This window comes from Notechis scutatus, chromosome 1, assembly GCF_049901735.1.
Source record: "Notechis scutatus isolate UNSWTSFEM ecotype Mainland chromosome 1, rNotScu1.2, whole genome shotgun sequence".
Taxonomy (NCBI): domain Eukaryota; kingdom Metazoa; phylum Chordata; class Lepidosauria; order Squamata; family Elapidae; genus Notechis; species Notechis scutatus.
In genome coordinates, this window is record NC_142009.1 from 289,397,909 (window position 1) to 289,412,686 (window position 14,778).

General features: G+C 38.1%; 1 protein-coding gene across 3 annotated transcripts in view; it reads right to left on the bottom strand.

Moving 5' to 3' along the window:
• The window catches only part of SLC25A21 (solute carrier family 25 member 21), a 306,437-nt gene that overhangs the window by 265,370 nt on the left and 26,289 nt on the right, over positions 1-14,778 (bottom strand). The window lies entirely within an intron of this gene.

A 14,778-nucleotide genomic window follows, 5' to 3' on the forward strand; every position in this document is an offset into this window, starting at 1 on the left:
ATTGACTTGGAGTTACATTGTGTTGTTTAAGTGTTCCATTTATTTTTTTGAGCAGTGTATATACATAATAAATGAATTCAAATAAATGGATAAATGGGAACAGTAGGACAGGGACGGTAGGCACGCTGGTGCGCTCATACATGCCCTCTTACATATCTCTTAGGAATGGAGTGAGGTCCACGGTAGACAGTTTAAGTTTAACGTTTTGGGGGCTTGAGGATGAAACAACAGAGTCAGGTAGTGAGTTCCAGGCATTGACCACTCTGTTGCTGAAGTCATATTTTCTGCAATTAAGTTTGGAGCGGTTTACTTTGAGTTTGTATCTATTGTTTGTCCATGCATTATTGCAGCTGAAGCTGAAGTAGTCATTGACAGGTAGGACATTGTAGCAGACAATTTTGTGTACTAAGTTTAGATCAGACCATAGGCAGCATAGTTCTAGGTTGTCCAGGTCCAAAATTTCAAGCCTGGTAGCCTAAGATATTCTATTGCGAGCAGAGGAGTGGAGTACTCTCTTCACAAATACCTCTGGACTCGCTCAATTGTATTAATGTCCATTTTACAGGGTGGATTCCAGGCAGATGAGCTGTATTCGAGAATTGGTCTGGGGAAGGTTTTGTATGCCCTGGTTTGCAGTACAGTGTTACCGGAGAAGAAGCTTCGCAAAATTAGGTTAACCACTCTTAATGCTTTTTTGGCAATGCTGTTATAGTGAACTCTGGGGCTTAGATTTTTTTTTTTGAACTGAGTACTCCTAGGTCCTTTACAGAGTGATGATCTTCTACAAAGTTGTATCTGCCTAGTTTGTATTTAGTGTTCTGATTTTTGCTGTCAATGTGTAAGACAGAGCATTTGTTGGTTGAAATTTGAAGTTGCCAATTGTTCGACCATTCTGACACATAGTCAAGGTTGCTTTGTAGGGTAGCAGTATTGTCAGTGGCGTTAAATAGTTTTACGTCATCAGCGAAGAGGACCCAGTTGCTTATAATATGATTGCAAAGGTCATTTACGTAAATTATGTAAATTATTGTGAACCACTCAACCACCTATTTTCTTGAAATGGGCATATGAATGAATGAGTGAATGATTTCTACCCCTTAAGCTTGTTTGAAAACTCAAGCTTCAAGTGTACCTGGGACCCGTGACCACAATCTGTTGCGTGTTTTCTTCTAAAAGTTGGTAGAATGAAGGGAAACAAAGAAGAGCAAAATCTCTATGGAGTTTGCCCTGGAGAATTTCCAGGCCCTGACTTTATTTGTTTTACTTAGAGCCACAAAATAAAAGGTACAATGTTCACTTATTGATTGACTGATACCTTTTTCCCATTCCTGTCTTGTTTACTTTAGCAGACATAATCTCAAATTCCCAGAATTAGTATTTTGGCAAACTTGCCAGCAAGATAGTGAACTTTTCTAAGGCCACATGAGATGCTTCTGTGTTTATGAAATATGTGCATATACATTTCTGGGCTATACATTTTGGGTGGATATTTCAAGGCTATACATTTTGGGTGGATATTTCAAGCATTCAAAGACAGGCAGACTATTTTCTGCTCCCATCCACAAAATATGGTCAAAAAAATTAAGTTGGCAGCCAAAATTGTGGCTCCCATCAGTTTTTTATGTGTGGCAGACCTAAAACAGTGGTAGAAATTTTGATAATACTTGCACGGCTGCATATTGACTTTTGGGGTGGTAATTGAAAAAACAGTAACTGTACAGGTAGGAAGGAGAATTTAAAAAGGGAGGTGAATTTTACTCTCAACACTTGAATGATCCATTATGTGTTTAAAGTGAACTACTAGATCATGTGGCATATTTTCCTTTTACAACACAATTCATTATCTATCTATCTATCTATCTATCTATCTATCTATCTATCTATCTATCTATCGAATTGGCAGCATGAGTACTTTTCTATATTCATGCATACAAATGTTACTGGTTTGGATAATTTTCAACCATTTTTTTTCTGGTTTTGCAATACTACTGAATATGTTTTTGACAGTACTGAAGGTAGGTATGAGATGTGGGTGTGATCTCAGCCCTGAGATTAATGTGTTTGTGGGGGAATTGGTGTGGTTCTTATTGTGATGGTTGTTTTAATTCTGGCTGGGTGTGTTGTTGCATATTTTAACTATGTATATGTTTGTAAGCTTCCCAGAATCTACTGGATGGCTAAATCAGGAAGGAAGGAAGGAAGGAAGGAAGGAAGGAAGGAAGGAAGGAAGGAAGGAAGGAAGGAAGGAAGGAAGGAAGGAAGGAAGGAAGGAAGGAAGGAAGGAAGGAAGGAGATCTTTCAGGAATTTAGCTATTTTCTGCTGTTAAAATGCAAATGAAACAGAATTGTGCAATATCTGATTATATTACAGGAAGCCTTTGACTTACAATAGTTCATTTAGTGACCATTTAAAGTTACAATGGCACTGAAAATAGTGACTTATGATGATCATTTTTCACTTATGACCATGGTAGCATCTCCATGGTCATGTGATCAAAATTCAGTCACTTGGCAACTGACTCATATTTATGATGGTTAGGGTTAGGGTTAGGGTTTGCAACTTTCTAACAAGCAACGTCAAGGGGAAACCCAGATTTATTTAACACGCTTATTACTAATTTAACAACTGCAGCCATTCACTTAACAATTGTGGCCAGATAAGTTGTAAAATGGGGCAAAAAACCCACTTTAAAAAAATTTCACTTAGCAACACAAATTTGGGGATCAATTATGGTTGTAAGTTGAAGACTACCTGTATTAAGAACACAGTTTTTCATCATTTCATTTGAGGTTTTTTTTCCTGGTTGACATAGTTATTCTTATTCATTATAACTTCTGAAAGGGGAATTGTAGTATTTTATGCTTAACCATATTTTTTTTTCTTCAAAATTTATTTGGACTTTGGATAACGTAAAGATAATATTGCATTTTGATTTTCTGTGATATTAATGCTCATATTAAATGTCTCATTTTTGCCACATTTCACACATATGACCACCATCTTATTTTTTTGTACCCTTCTTCTATACCAAGATGATTGCCTGACTACTTGTGCACTGATAAAATCTTCATCATTTGATGAAGATGCTATGCATTTCATGGAAGAAAGAATTAAAATTTTAAGGTTGCTTAGGCAAAAAGAATATTCATCCAGTATATAAAGGACAGTTGTATGCTACAGAGATTCAAAATCAGCAACTGGGTGATGTATTTATCTCCAAAAGGTCATACTCACAAAAGAACATACATTTACATATCAATGGTATATGTATAGAATTGAATCATAATTAAATAACTTGAACAGAAATATAACACATCACAATGGGAAAGACCGTGAACATGCAACCTGTATATCAGTTCATTTTTGATTAAAGTTTTTATTTTATTTTATTTGTATTTATTTGTCAAAAGCTTACAATATAACAGAAAAAAGAATAAACATAAGTTTAAATACAAGAAATAGGAACTAATAATTGGGGAGAATTTTTCCTTATGGCTCATCACCTCAGATAGGTACAGTTAGGAGGCATCTTCAAATAGATTTGTCTTATGTAAGGAAAGCCATATTGCACCTGACTAAAATGGCAGAGACCTGAAATACACTAATAATCTTAACATCTGCATATCTATCCTTTAAAAACCTAATTAGTTAAATGCTAAGTTCCTGAACTGACCAAATCTCTTTTCTAAAGAACCTGCAAAAGTAAAAGCTGGGGACGGACCAAAATCATACACAATCATGTACTGTAATCCTGTGTATGATTTTTCTCCCACATTTGAATTTTAATCTTTCATTTAGTATCTAACAATGTCTAATTTAATAATAGCAGCTTTGATAGCCTGCCCACCCACCTAAAATAGGTTCAAGTTGCATTCACGCTGCACATTAAGCCTAAACCATAGCAGTTACAATGTGGTGTGTTCTATTATTTCAGTAAATTATAGTGTATCTAACAAGTTATAGGGAAATGTGGTTCTGTGGTGAAGAAAAGGTTGAGAACCATGGATGTAGGAGAGAAAGAGGCCTTCTGATATAACCTAAACTACCTATTCTGTAGAATGTTACATTGCATGAAGAATATTTTTGCATGAAGAATATTTTTATTTATGCTATATCTCATGTATGTATATGTATATGTATATATATGTGTGTGTTTTCTTAAGTTTTTACATGTATGGTATTCGGCTTTGTTCGGGTATTTTCCCACGTCATTATAGTTGTGCTTTTAAAGTTGTAGCAACGTGTCGGCAGAATCTCATCTGCTTTCATCAGGCTTCTGTATTGTGTTTGTCTGTGAGTCAGACTTTCATAGCCGTTTCAGTTTTAAATTTGGGGCTAGCCTACTGCTGTGTTAGAATGGTTTTTTCTTCATCCTGATTGGTTGGGAGTCTTGGTCTGTGTTTATTGGTCTTGGAGTTTGCTGTGTTCTGCTTGATTGGTGTTTCTAATATCTTCTGTCTGTTTTGTGGCTTTTTTTGTCTTGATTGGCTGGCAACATTGTGTTCCTGTATTGGAGGCTTTTAGTGCAGCTTGGCTCCAAGTAAATGGACGGCTATCATTTATTAAGAAGCTAGGTTTCATCTGGGTGCCTGGTTGGGGTGTGTTTGAGCTGGAGGTATCAGGGGGGATCTGTTTGTGCCCAGGTGTTTGCCTGGCTTGTGGTGTGGAGAGTTTTTTGTTTGTGAGTGCAGGCTTCCAAATAATTGACAGTCTGGTGGAATCATCTCTTCTATTCATGCTATTTCAATCTCTATGGCTTCTCTGATAATTCTGTAGCTGGAGTTTTCTATAGTGGCTAGGGTTTTGGTGCCATTGAAGTCAATGCTATGACCTGTGGCTTTCATGTGTTGGACTAGTGAGGAAGTGTGTTCCAGCTTTTTTACTGCATCTTTGTGTTCCTCCAGGCGGGTACTTATTCTTCTATTGGTCTGTCCAATGTATGTGGCAGGGCATGATGCGCAGGGGACTTCATATATGCCTTGGTTTTCCAGGTCAATTTTATCTTTGGGGTTTCTTAGGATGGCTGCTATTTTTCTGTTTGTTTTGAAGGCAGTCTTGATGTGATGCCTGTGTAGTATCTTGCTGATTTTGTCTGTAGTACCTCTTATGTAGGGCAGGACAGCTGTTCCATAGGTCTGTTCATCTTCTAGGTCTCCATTATGTCTCAGTGTGTTTTTGTGGATCAAGCTGGTTATTTTGCTTTTGTGGAAGCCGTTAGCTGTCAGTACTTTAGTCAGGGTGCATAGTTCAGTCTTTATGTATGTCTTGTCTGCCAGGCGTTTGGTTCTGGCCACGGAGTTTATCTGTGCTGGGTGGTGGTGGGATTGGGCGTTGAGGTAGCGGTTGGTGTGTGTTTTCTTCTGGTATATGGTATGTCCTAGTGTGCCATCTGTTTTTTTTTTGTAGATTAGTACATCTAGGAATGGTAGTTGTTTGTTTGTTTCCATTTCCATGGTGAACTTGATTTTGGGGTGTGTGCTGTTTCGGTGTGTTAGGAAATTGTTTAGGTTTTCTTTTCCATGGGGCCAAATCACAAATGTGTCATCAATGTATCTTAACCATAGTTTGGGTTTGTGGGTGGCATTAGCTAGGGCTCTGGATTCAAATTCTTCCATGAACAGGTTTGCAATGATGGGTGACAGTGGTGATCCCATAGGGGCTCCTTCAATTTGCTGGTATCTTTGTCCTTGGTATATGAAATATACGTTGGTTAAGCAGTGTTCTGCTAGTTCCACGAGGTGTTTAGCTGGTTGGTGTTTATTTTTGATGATTTCAAGAATTTCTTTTATCTCAAAAAACACAAGTCATTCCCTCATGAAATGAGAGCAATGAACCCAACAAATCCAACATTATACACTCATCCTTGTTTTAATTTAATATCAGCAATACGGTTATCCCATCATTTCAGAAGTTCAATAAAATTATTGTTAATCATTCTTTCCTCACTTCCAAATTAGAAAAAATCTTTACGTCTGACAACCAGCATTCAGGGTTTTTTTGGGATAACAAACCACTCAACAGCAGGAAAATGATAAAAGGATAACTTGAAGCTGAAGAAGCAAGTTAAATCTCAACAACAGCTTCCTGGCAGTAAAATCTATGGGCTGTAAAAGCATCTGAAAAGGAAGTGGTGAAATCTTTTTCTCTTGGGACTCTTTAGATACACATTAGAAATCATGATAATGAGAGAATAACCTTGTACAGGCAGAAGAATAATAAACAAAAAGATTATTTCCATCTCTAGCCTTTACACCGAAGTCAGTTCATAAGAACAATGGGGAAATGCCGATAATCAGCGGATGGTGATTGTCCTCCTTTTTCTCCTTCTTGGAGAGATTAGTGGAAAGACCTTGCAGTCCTGCTCCAAATCAGCACATTGCATCTGGTTTCAAGGGATGGTCTAAGCTTGCATTGGTTTTTTAAGCATTTCACCCCAATTGGACTGGCAGCAAAGAATGCTGTCAAATAACAGCTTTAACACATATGCATTGTCAAGCGTAAAGATTAAAGTAGTTTTTGCCTCAGTGGGTTCTGTGTAATAAGAATATAACATTTGTATAGCCAGAAGGTCCATTTGCATCACACATACCAATTTATAATCATGCAACATATGTCAGGATATGAGTGTCTGGTGGAGGGAAAGCACTAGTGCCTGCTGGCCCTTGTCTCTTCACATCTGTGTGGGATTCTGGACCTGATATGTACAATATGTACTACAATTCCCCTGTATATACTCAATAGAGGATTCTTACAGGGGGAAAAAATTGTGATCTCTTGAAAGAATTTGCATGCACACAACTTATGCACGTTTAGTTCATATTCAGAATCAGCTAAGTCCTACATCTTCCTGCACCCTAATCCACACAATTGATTTGGATAAAGGGTGCCATTATTTGAATTAGAAGTGGTAAAGGAGAGGAGAGGATCTTTATTAATTTAGCCCTCTGATAATATGAAACAGTAATGAATATGAATAGTGCAGAAGGAGATGAAATATGAAGCAAATATAGTAAATGTGCAATGTAGTGATTTCTATATATGTTTTGATACTCATCATTGCACATCAGAAAGTATCTAGCACAATATAGAATTGCTCTTCAGTCTGGAATCCACACTGTATATCAGACATTAATACAATTGAGCGAGTCCAGAAGTATTTCACTAGAAGAGTACTACACCCCTCTGCTCGCAACAGAATACCCTATATCACCAGGCTTGAGATTTTGGGCTTGGACAACCTTGAACTATGCCGCCTAAGGTTAGACTTAAGCGTAGCACACAAAATTATCTGCTACAATGTCCCACCAGTCAATGAATACTTCAGCTTCAACCACAGCAATACAAGAGCACACAACAGATACAAACTCAATGTAAACCGCTTCAAACTTGATTCCAGAAAGTACGACTTCAGCAACAGAGTGGTCAATGGCTGGAATGCACCACCCGACTCTGTTGTTAAATCCTCTAACCCCACTCCTTTAACCTCAAACTATCCACTATTGACCTCACCCCATTCCTAAGAGTTCTGTAAGGGGCGTGCAGAAGTGCACCATCGTGCCTCCCATCCCTGTCCTATTGTCCCCATTTATTTGTACTATTTCCTGTATTCTTACTTATGTTTATACTTATACCTATTATCTTGTAAGCAATTGACAAATAAATAAATAAATAAAATTTCACTGCTATGCTTCATTTCTTTCAAGAAGTTGGTTTAAGTAGTTTTTCCTCTCTTCATTCCATTTAATTCAAACAAAATAGTGAAAGGTAGTTAGGTTATCCATGGTCCTTCTTATGAAACTTTTAGCCAAGAGAGGTATGGCTGTAATTTGTCTAATAGACTACACTGGTCCTTTGCTATATTACATAGCTCTCTTTTTAAGTTAAGACCACCCCCACCAATACTATCAGGGCAAGCCACTAGAATATAATCTAAGAGTAAACCCCACTCCTTACAACACTGATGATGTTTGGTAATGAAACATCTGCAAGAAACAGCTGAGCTCTGGGAGCACCATGGAACCCTCATTTCAACTGTGAGCTACAAATCATCTTCTTTATTGATACAATGGAGGGAAATAGGAGCGTTCCCAGGTGCCTAGTAACTGAAGTTGATATATTGCACTAGCCCAGTCATAGGCTTAGTGGGAAAGGGGTTAATAGATGTAGCTGTAAGATACAAGTCAAATAGTAGAGGAGGGTTTCCTGTGGAATCGGCCTTCTGCATTAAGACCTAGTGCCAATATCACCACATGTCAGCTGTACTTCCTGCACGGTTTTTCTAATATCAGAATACAAGATCTCACAAGAGTTTTGTGGTTTAGCTACTGAATGCATCTGATGGGATGACTAGGTTTTCCCACAAATGACTTACTTTTAATATGGGTTGCTCAACTTACATTTGCTTGAAATTCCTGTCCCCTCTGCATAGGGAAGAGCACTACCATGCCACATATACAAGGAGAACTGAGGAACTTGTATGTGTGCAGAAGTACAATGTAGTACTTTGGATCATGTCCATGGAATATTACATCGTGATGGGTGAAATCCAATGTCACAGTAGTTATTCCTTTGTTTGGCCATCAATTAGACTTTGATATTTACTGCTAATGCTCCTTAAAGCTGAGTAAGCTCTTCAGTCTGGAATCCACTGAGTAAGGGAATGAATGAGTAGTATCCCTGGATGCAAGTGAGGACTAAAACAGACTCTTTGGATATGAAGTATCTGACCTAAAAAAGTAAACAATAATTTTTGTTTTTCATACACTGGGAAAGCCATAGGATTTATTTGTTCATTTAAACTTTTAAAGCCGAGTTTGCTATAGTGAAAGCAGAAATATTGTTTTAGAGGTAAAAATAAATTGAAATGTGCAACAGGCACAGTAAATGGCTAAGGAACTACACCCCCTTTTTTCCTCCTGTGAGAAAGATTGTGGTAATCAATTATTAAGAGTATCTGAAATTTGACTGACTGCTTAATCATCCTAATTGTCAGGTGGTTACACAGTACACCTTTTCTTATGTAACAAAGTTCTGTCGTGCCTACACATTACATTTATTTCTTCATTTTGGGCCAAATGATATAATCACAGAAAAGAATAAAAGAACTTGAAACATTTTGAGATACCCCCAGTTTTAACTGGAAATCTGAGCTTTTATTTAAGCTTGAAGGATTTTTTTCCTCTCTTGATTTAAAAACAAACAAACAGGATAGTATACATCAAAACATCCAATGTTTAGCTGTAACAAGGAACATGTGAAATGGGTCAAGCAACTCTTACGTTGCCTCATTCTTCTTTGAGAAGCGAAATATATTGTATGTTCTGCCAGCCAGTTGTGAAGAGCAAGATGACAGAGCAGAATTGAAGCTTAAGACTAATAAAAACATGGTCAGGAAAACAGTTTTACTCTGAACTAATTTAAAGCTCCACGACCAAATGTACTGCATCCTGGGTATTGAAGAGCTTGCAGATGATCTGCCCAAAATTTATTATTTTTCAAAAGTACTGGAAAATGGAGAATTACCAGACAAATGGATAAAAAGAAAGAGACAAAGATAAGAGAAAAAGGTGAAAAACTTCAGGAAAAAGTTAGCAAAGTTGCTGGCTGGGTGTGGCCATGGTGGGCGTGGCCTATTTGACCTCCTGCACCATGGCAGGGAGGCCCATTTTTCACCCTTCCCCGAGCCTCCCCGCGCACTTTGTACTTACCTGCATCCAAAATGGACCGCATGGGGACTCCTGGGAGGGGTGGGGTGTGGTGGGTGGGGCCAGCCAGGAGTGGGGTTCTCCGAACTGCACAGAATCTAAGGGGCTCTCCCGAACCCCTGCGAACCCTCAGCAGCCCACCCCTGCTCACCCTGTATGGATGAACTTAGGGACCAAGGGGAAGAAATGATGCCTAGGAAGCAAGATAAGAGAGACAGGCGTTTCCAGTGCCTTAACAATCAAAGAAAGAAACTTAGGAAGGACCCACTCTAATTGTTAAAAGTGGTGGCTGGAAGTTTGTACTTTGTGAAGTCCAAGGAATCAAGAACAAGAGTTACTACAAAGTATTTTATTTATTTTGCTCACCTATCTTGCCAGACTAAAACACAAATCTGCATAACTACTACGTATGTCCTATGCACTGCTCTGTGTGTGCTTGTGTGTGTGTGTGTGTGTGTGTGTGTTGCCTTTGCCCTTTTTCTGCATACCAAAAATTCCAAAATACTTTGCCTCTTTCTCCCTGGAAAGAAGCCCCTCCCTCCTGCAACTCTGGCATAGCTGTATTCCACCACATTCCTTCAAACTTGCAAGTCTCTATTAAGGAACCTTTCAATAAAGTGGAATTAGGTCATCTAGTCAATTTACCTAAGTGGGCTGACATTGTACATGAATATCAGGTAAGATTCTAAAGCAGATTATTTTTCAGAGCAATTCGAAAGAGCAATTTAGGGATTACTAGAAAGCAATCACTGTTTGACACCACGTTTTGGTATATTCTTTAGAGACAGTGGTGTTGGTGAATATATGCCCTGATCTCAATAAAGCATTTGAAAAAAATAGTCCGTGATATTCTGGTTATGAGCTAATAACATGTTGGCTGCATAGCATTACAATTGGATAAGAGATGGGTAAAAAAAATACTGAAAAGTGTGCCCATTTCAGATTTTTCAGCTAAATGGAGGAACTTACTGAGGTTTGACAAGGTTCAATACTGAATCCTACTCTTGTCATTCAAGCCATTTTTATTAAAGACTTGGATGAAAAGATAACAGATAACAGATAATCAGAGTTGGAAGGGACCTTGTAGGTCATCTAGTCCAACCCCCCCCCCCGCCCACGCGGGAGACCCTACACCATTTCTGACAGATGGGAGTCCAATCTCTTCTTAAAAGTCTCAAGTGATGGCACTCCCACAACTTCCAAAGGCAAGCTGTTCCATTGGTTGATTGTTCTCACTGTCAGAAAGTTTCTCCTTATTTCCAGGTTAAATGTCTCCTTGTTCAGTTTCCATCCATTATTCCTTGCCTGGCCTTTGGGTGCTTTAGAAAATAGCTTGACCCTTGATCCTCTCTGTGGCAGCCCCTCAAATATTGGAAGACTGCTATCATGTCTCTCCTGGTCCTTCTCTTAATTAGACCAGCCATGCCCAGTTCCTGTAACCGATCTTCATATGTTTTAGTCTCCAGTCCCCTAATCATCCTGGTTGCTCTCTGTACTTTTTCTGGAGTCTCAACATCTTTTTTATAATGTGGTAACCAAAACTGAATGCAGTACTGTAGGTGTGGTCTTACTAAGGCTTTATAGAGTGGTATTATTGCCTCACTTGATCTCAGTTGTATCCCTGTGTTAATGCAATTTAGGATTGCATTAGCTTTTTTAGCTGCTGCTGCACACTGCTGGCTCATATTTAGCTGGTTGTCCACTAAAATTCCAAGATCCCTCTCACAGTTACTGCTATTGAGCCTAGTTTCACCCAGTCTATAAAAGGTGGGGAAAGGTGGGGGAAATCATTTAAATTTGCTGTATCCTATGGAGGACTGAGAATGTTTAATCTTCAGAAGATTTAGGTGTGCGGGGGGGGGGGTCGGCTTGATAACAATCCAAGTATTTTAAAGTATGTCACACCTAAGCAGGACCCTTTCCAACACAATGATTGGACATTTTATCCTCACAACAACTCTGTGAACAAGATTAAGCTCAGACTTAAGCTACTTCCTCAGTGTGATTCCTAGACTTTTCAACTCTGACACTATAGGGCAGGGGTGTTAAACTCATGTTGTCATGGCATCATCATGTGACATATCGGGACTTTTCCCCCCTTAGCTAAACCAGGCGGGGGCGGGGCCAGCACGTGATGCATCTGGCCCATAGGCCGCAAGTTTGACACCCCTGCTATAGGGCATTGAAGAGGCAGTAATGGGTCCAAGGTTACTTTATAACTAAGTGAATTTCAGCCTCAATCTCCTTCTATGTCCTTCAACATACAAACTATGAGTTGATGCTATGCATCTATACATAAGATGTGAACGTAGCTTTATGCAATGCAGGCAACAATGTGTTAAAGAAAAATCCGAATATTGTTGATATATGTAATGCAATAAGAATTTTATTCATGTCTTAACAGTACAGTTCTCATACCCTTGAAAAAAAAATCCCATTGTTTGCTTTTCTTGCTACACAATAATGAAATAAACTATAATAACACTGTGATGACAAATGTTCCCAGGGATTGTATGCTTCTGATTATATTGGTATTTATCATTTTCTTTTAAAAGACAAATGTAATCAAAAACCTTAATGCAAAAAGATCTTCAGGGATACGATGGGAAAACATGTTCAAACCACATTAAGCATTTTGAACCTAAGAGTGGAGGGAGTGCAACTAAATCAAACTTTCCATTTGAGAAATAAAAAGAAAAAAAGAAAAAAAGCAAAAACAAAAAACAAAAAACAATTTACTTTGGATAATCAGGTCCCAGAGATGTTAGCAGAGGCGGCAACTTCATTTCCATGAGAGGGCAAAAATTGAAACTAAATATTAGATCATGTTTAAGGATATTTATAGAAACATTTCCTGGTAGCTATGCATCTGAGGTCCAAATCTTGTGAAATTTGCTGGAGACAGTTGGACGTAGTTGTTCAAGCAGAACAATCAGCATTCTGAATAATGAGCTGCTGATCCAGACCTCCTCTAGAGAGACCAAGCTTGTAAAGGCTGAAGAAGGACTTGTAATTTGAGAGAAAAGTTGTGTGCTCTCCTAGATAGTATCTTCTCTCAAGAAATACCGACCTTAGAATTTCTTATTCACAGGAGAACAGAGGAAGAAAAACACAAATGCCCCAAATTAACATGGGTACTACTATCCCAAAGGCAATGAGAATTCCTGCTGATGAAAGAATTTACAGCCTGAAAATATGTGAATATACATGTTCTCACACACACACATCCTATATACAGCCATATATATGGGAATTGTAGAGGGTTAGTGGTGATTTTATCACTTTACTAGAATAGGTCAATTTTGAGTCTAGAGCTTTACATTCTAGGAGATTTGGAAGATTTTTAAAATTGTTAAAGTCCTTCCAATGGGAAAAAACAATCTACTTTTGAGATGTGTATGTAAGAGAATTTCTATGGAGTAAAGTTGGTACCTTCAAGGTTTAAAAAGCACACTGGACTCTCATAAATCATCCAACCCTCCTACATCCAACCACAAATATAAATATAAATATAAATATAAATATACCCATATGTGGATGGGAATGAACTAGAAGCTGTGTCTCTCCATTCCAATAGCTTACTATATCACCCTGGGTTTCTAATGTTATTTTACATTTTATATATTTTGATACTATTGCATTTTAATACAGGAGGTCTTCATTTAATGACCCCTCTTTCAAACTTACAATGAGTGGTATTTATAACTAGTCATTGAAGTTCCAGCTGTCACAGCCTTCTTTGTTGGTAAAGTCAATGCAGTGATTAGTAGAAAGTCACAAATGGCAACTACACAATATCATACTTAACAATGGCCTGGGATTCGCTTAGCAATGGTGACCGGAAGGGCCAAAACCAAGCACACTACTTCATGGTTTGGTTTAACATCTACTATTCTTTTCCCTCTTTCCATTTGACTGCATGGTTATTGTAAATCAATTCCTAAGACTGATAAATAGTTAAACTATGAGCTAAGAAATAGATACTTAATCCAGACAAGATGAAAAGCTGAGAAACAGATCTGAGAAAACGTGTTCAACCTGTTTTAGATGGGTATTCTGGTCTCAGAGCTTAGCAAAACTACAAATATTCTTTAGAGAGAATCAATAAAGGTTGGTCAGATTTGTGCTACAAGGATCTGGGTTGATGGTCACCAGATGCAGCCAACAGTTAAGTTTTCCATGCACTTTTATTTCATCTCATGTTTGTGAATGGATCAGAGAGCATTCCCAATTCATCTGTAGAATTTCTGTAAGGATTATGCAAATCAGATTTGATTCCAATCTGAATAATTGATTCAGATTGTCAAGCCAAATTGATGTGGAGTTGTCCAATTAAATGTTGTTTTGACTGGGAAACCTGATTCAGTGCTTTCAAGCTGAATCAAATATTTGCACTTACCTAGTTCTATGCAATGATTCTGACAGACCGTGTCATTGCCAAGGTTCATTCCAAGGCGAACTATAATGTAACAATAAGACCCTTGTTTTCAGGACTTCAAGCACAGACACACAATCATAGTCGCTGCTGTTTTCTTATCACAGTCAACATTCAGTGCTAAGAAATATTGGTTAAACATAAAGACATGAATCTGAATAAATGGAATCTCCTACAGTTAATAGAATATTCTACAATAATCAGTTAGAATTGACAATGATGGCTATTTTTAGTAACATTTAACTGTTTCCTTTTCTTTTTAAATGAGATTGGACTTCGATTAGCAGAAGAGAGGGTTTAGGGGGAATTTATTTGGAGATATAAATACAGGTAGTCCTCGACTTACTCCAAAATTATGTTGTTAAGTGAGACATTTGTTCAGTGAGTTTTGCCCCATTTTACAACCTTTCTGGCCCCAGTTGTTAAGTGAATCATTGCAATTGTTAAGTTAGCAACATGGTTGTTAAGTGAATCTGGCTTCCCCATTGACTTTGCTTTCAAGAAGGTGGCAAAAGCTGATCATGTGACCCCTGGGACACTGCAACCATCATAAATATGAACTGGTTGCCAAGCATCTGAATTTTGATTACGTTACTGGGGATGCTGCAGCAGCCGTAAGTGTGGAAAATGGTCATAAG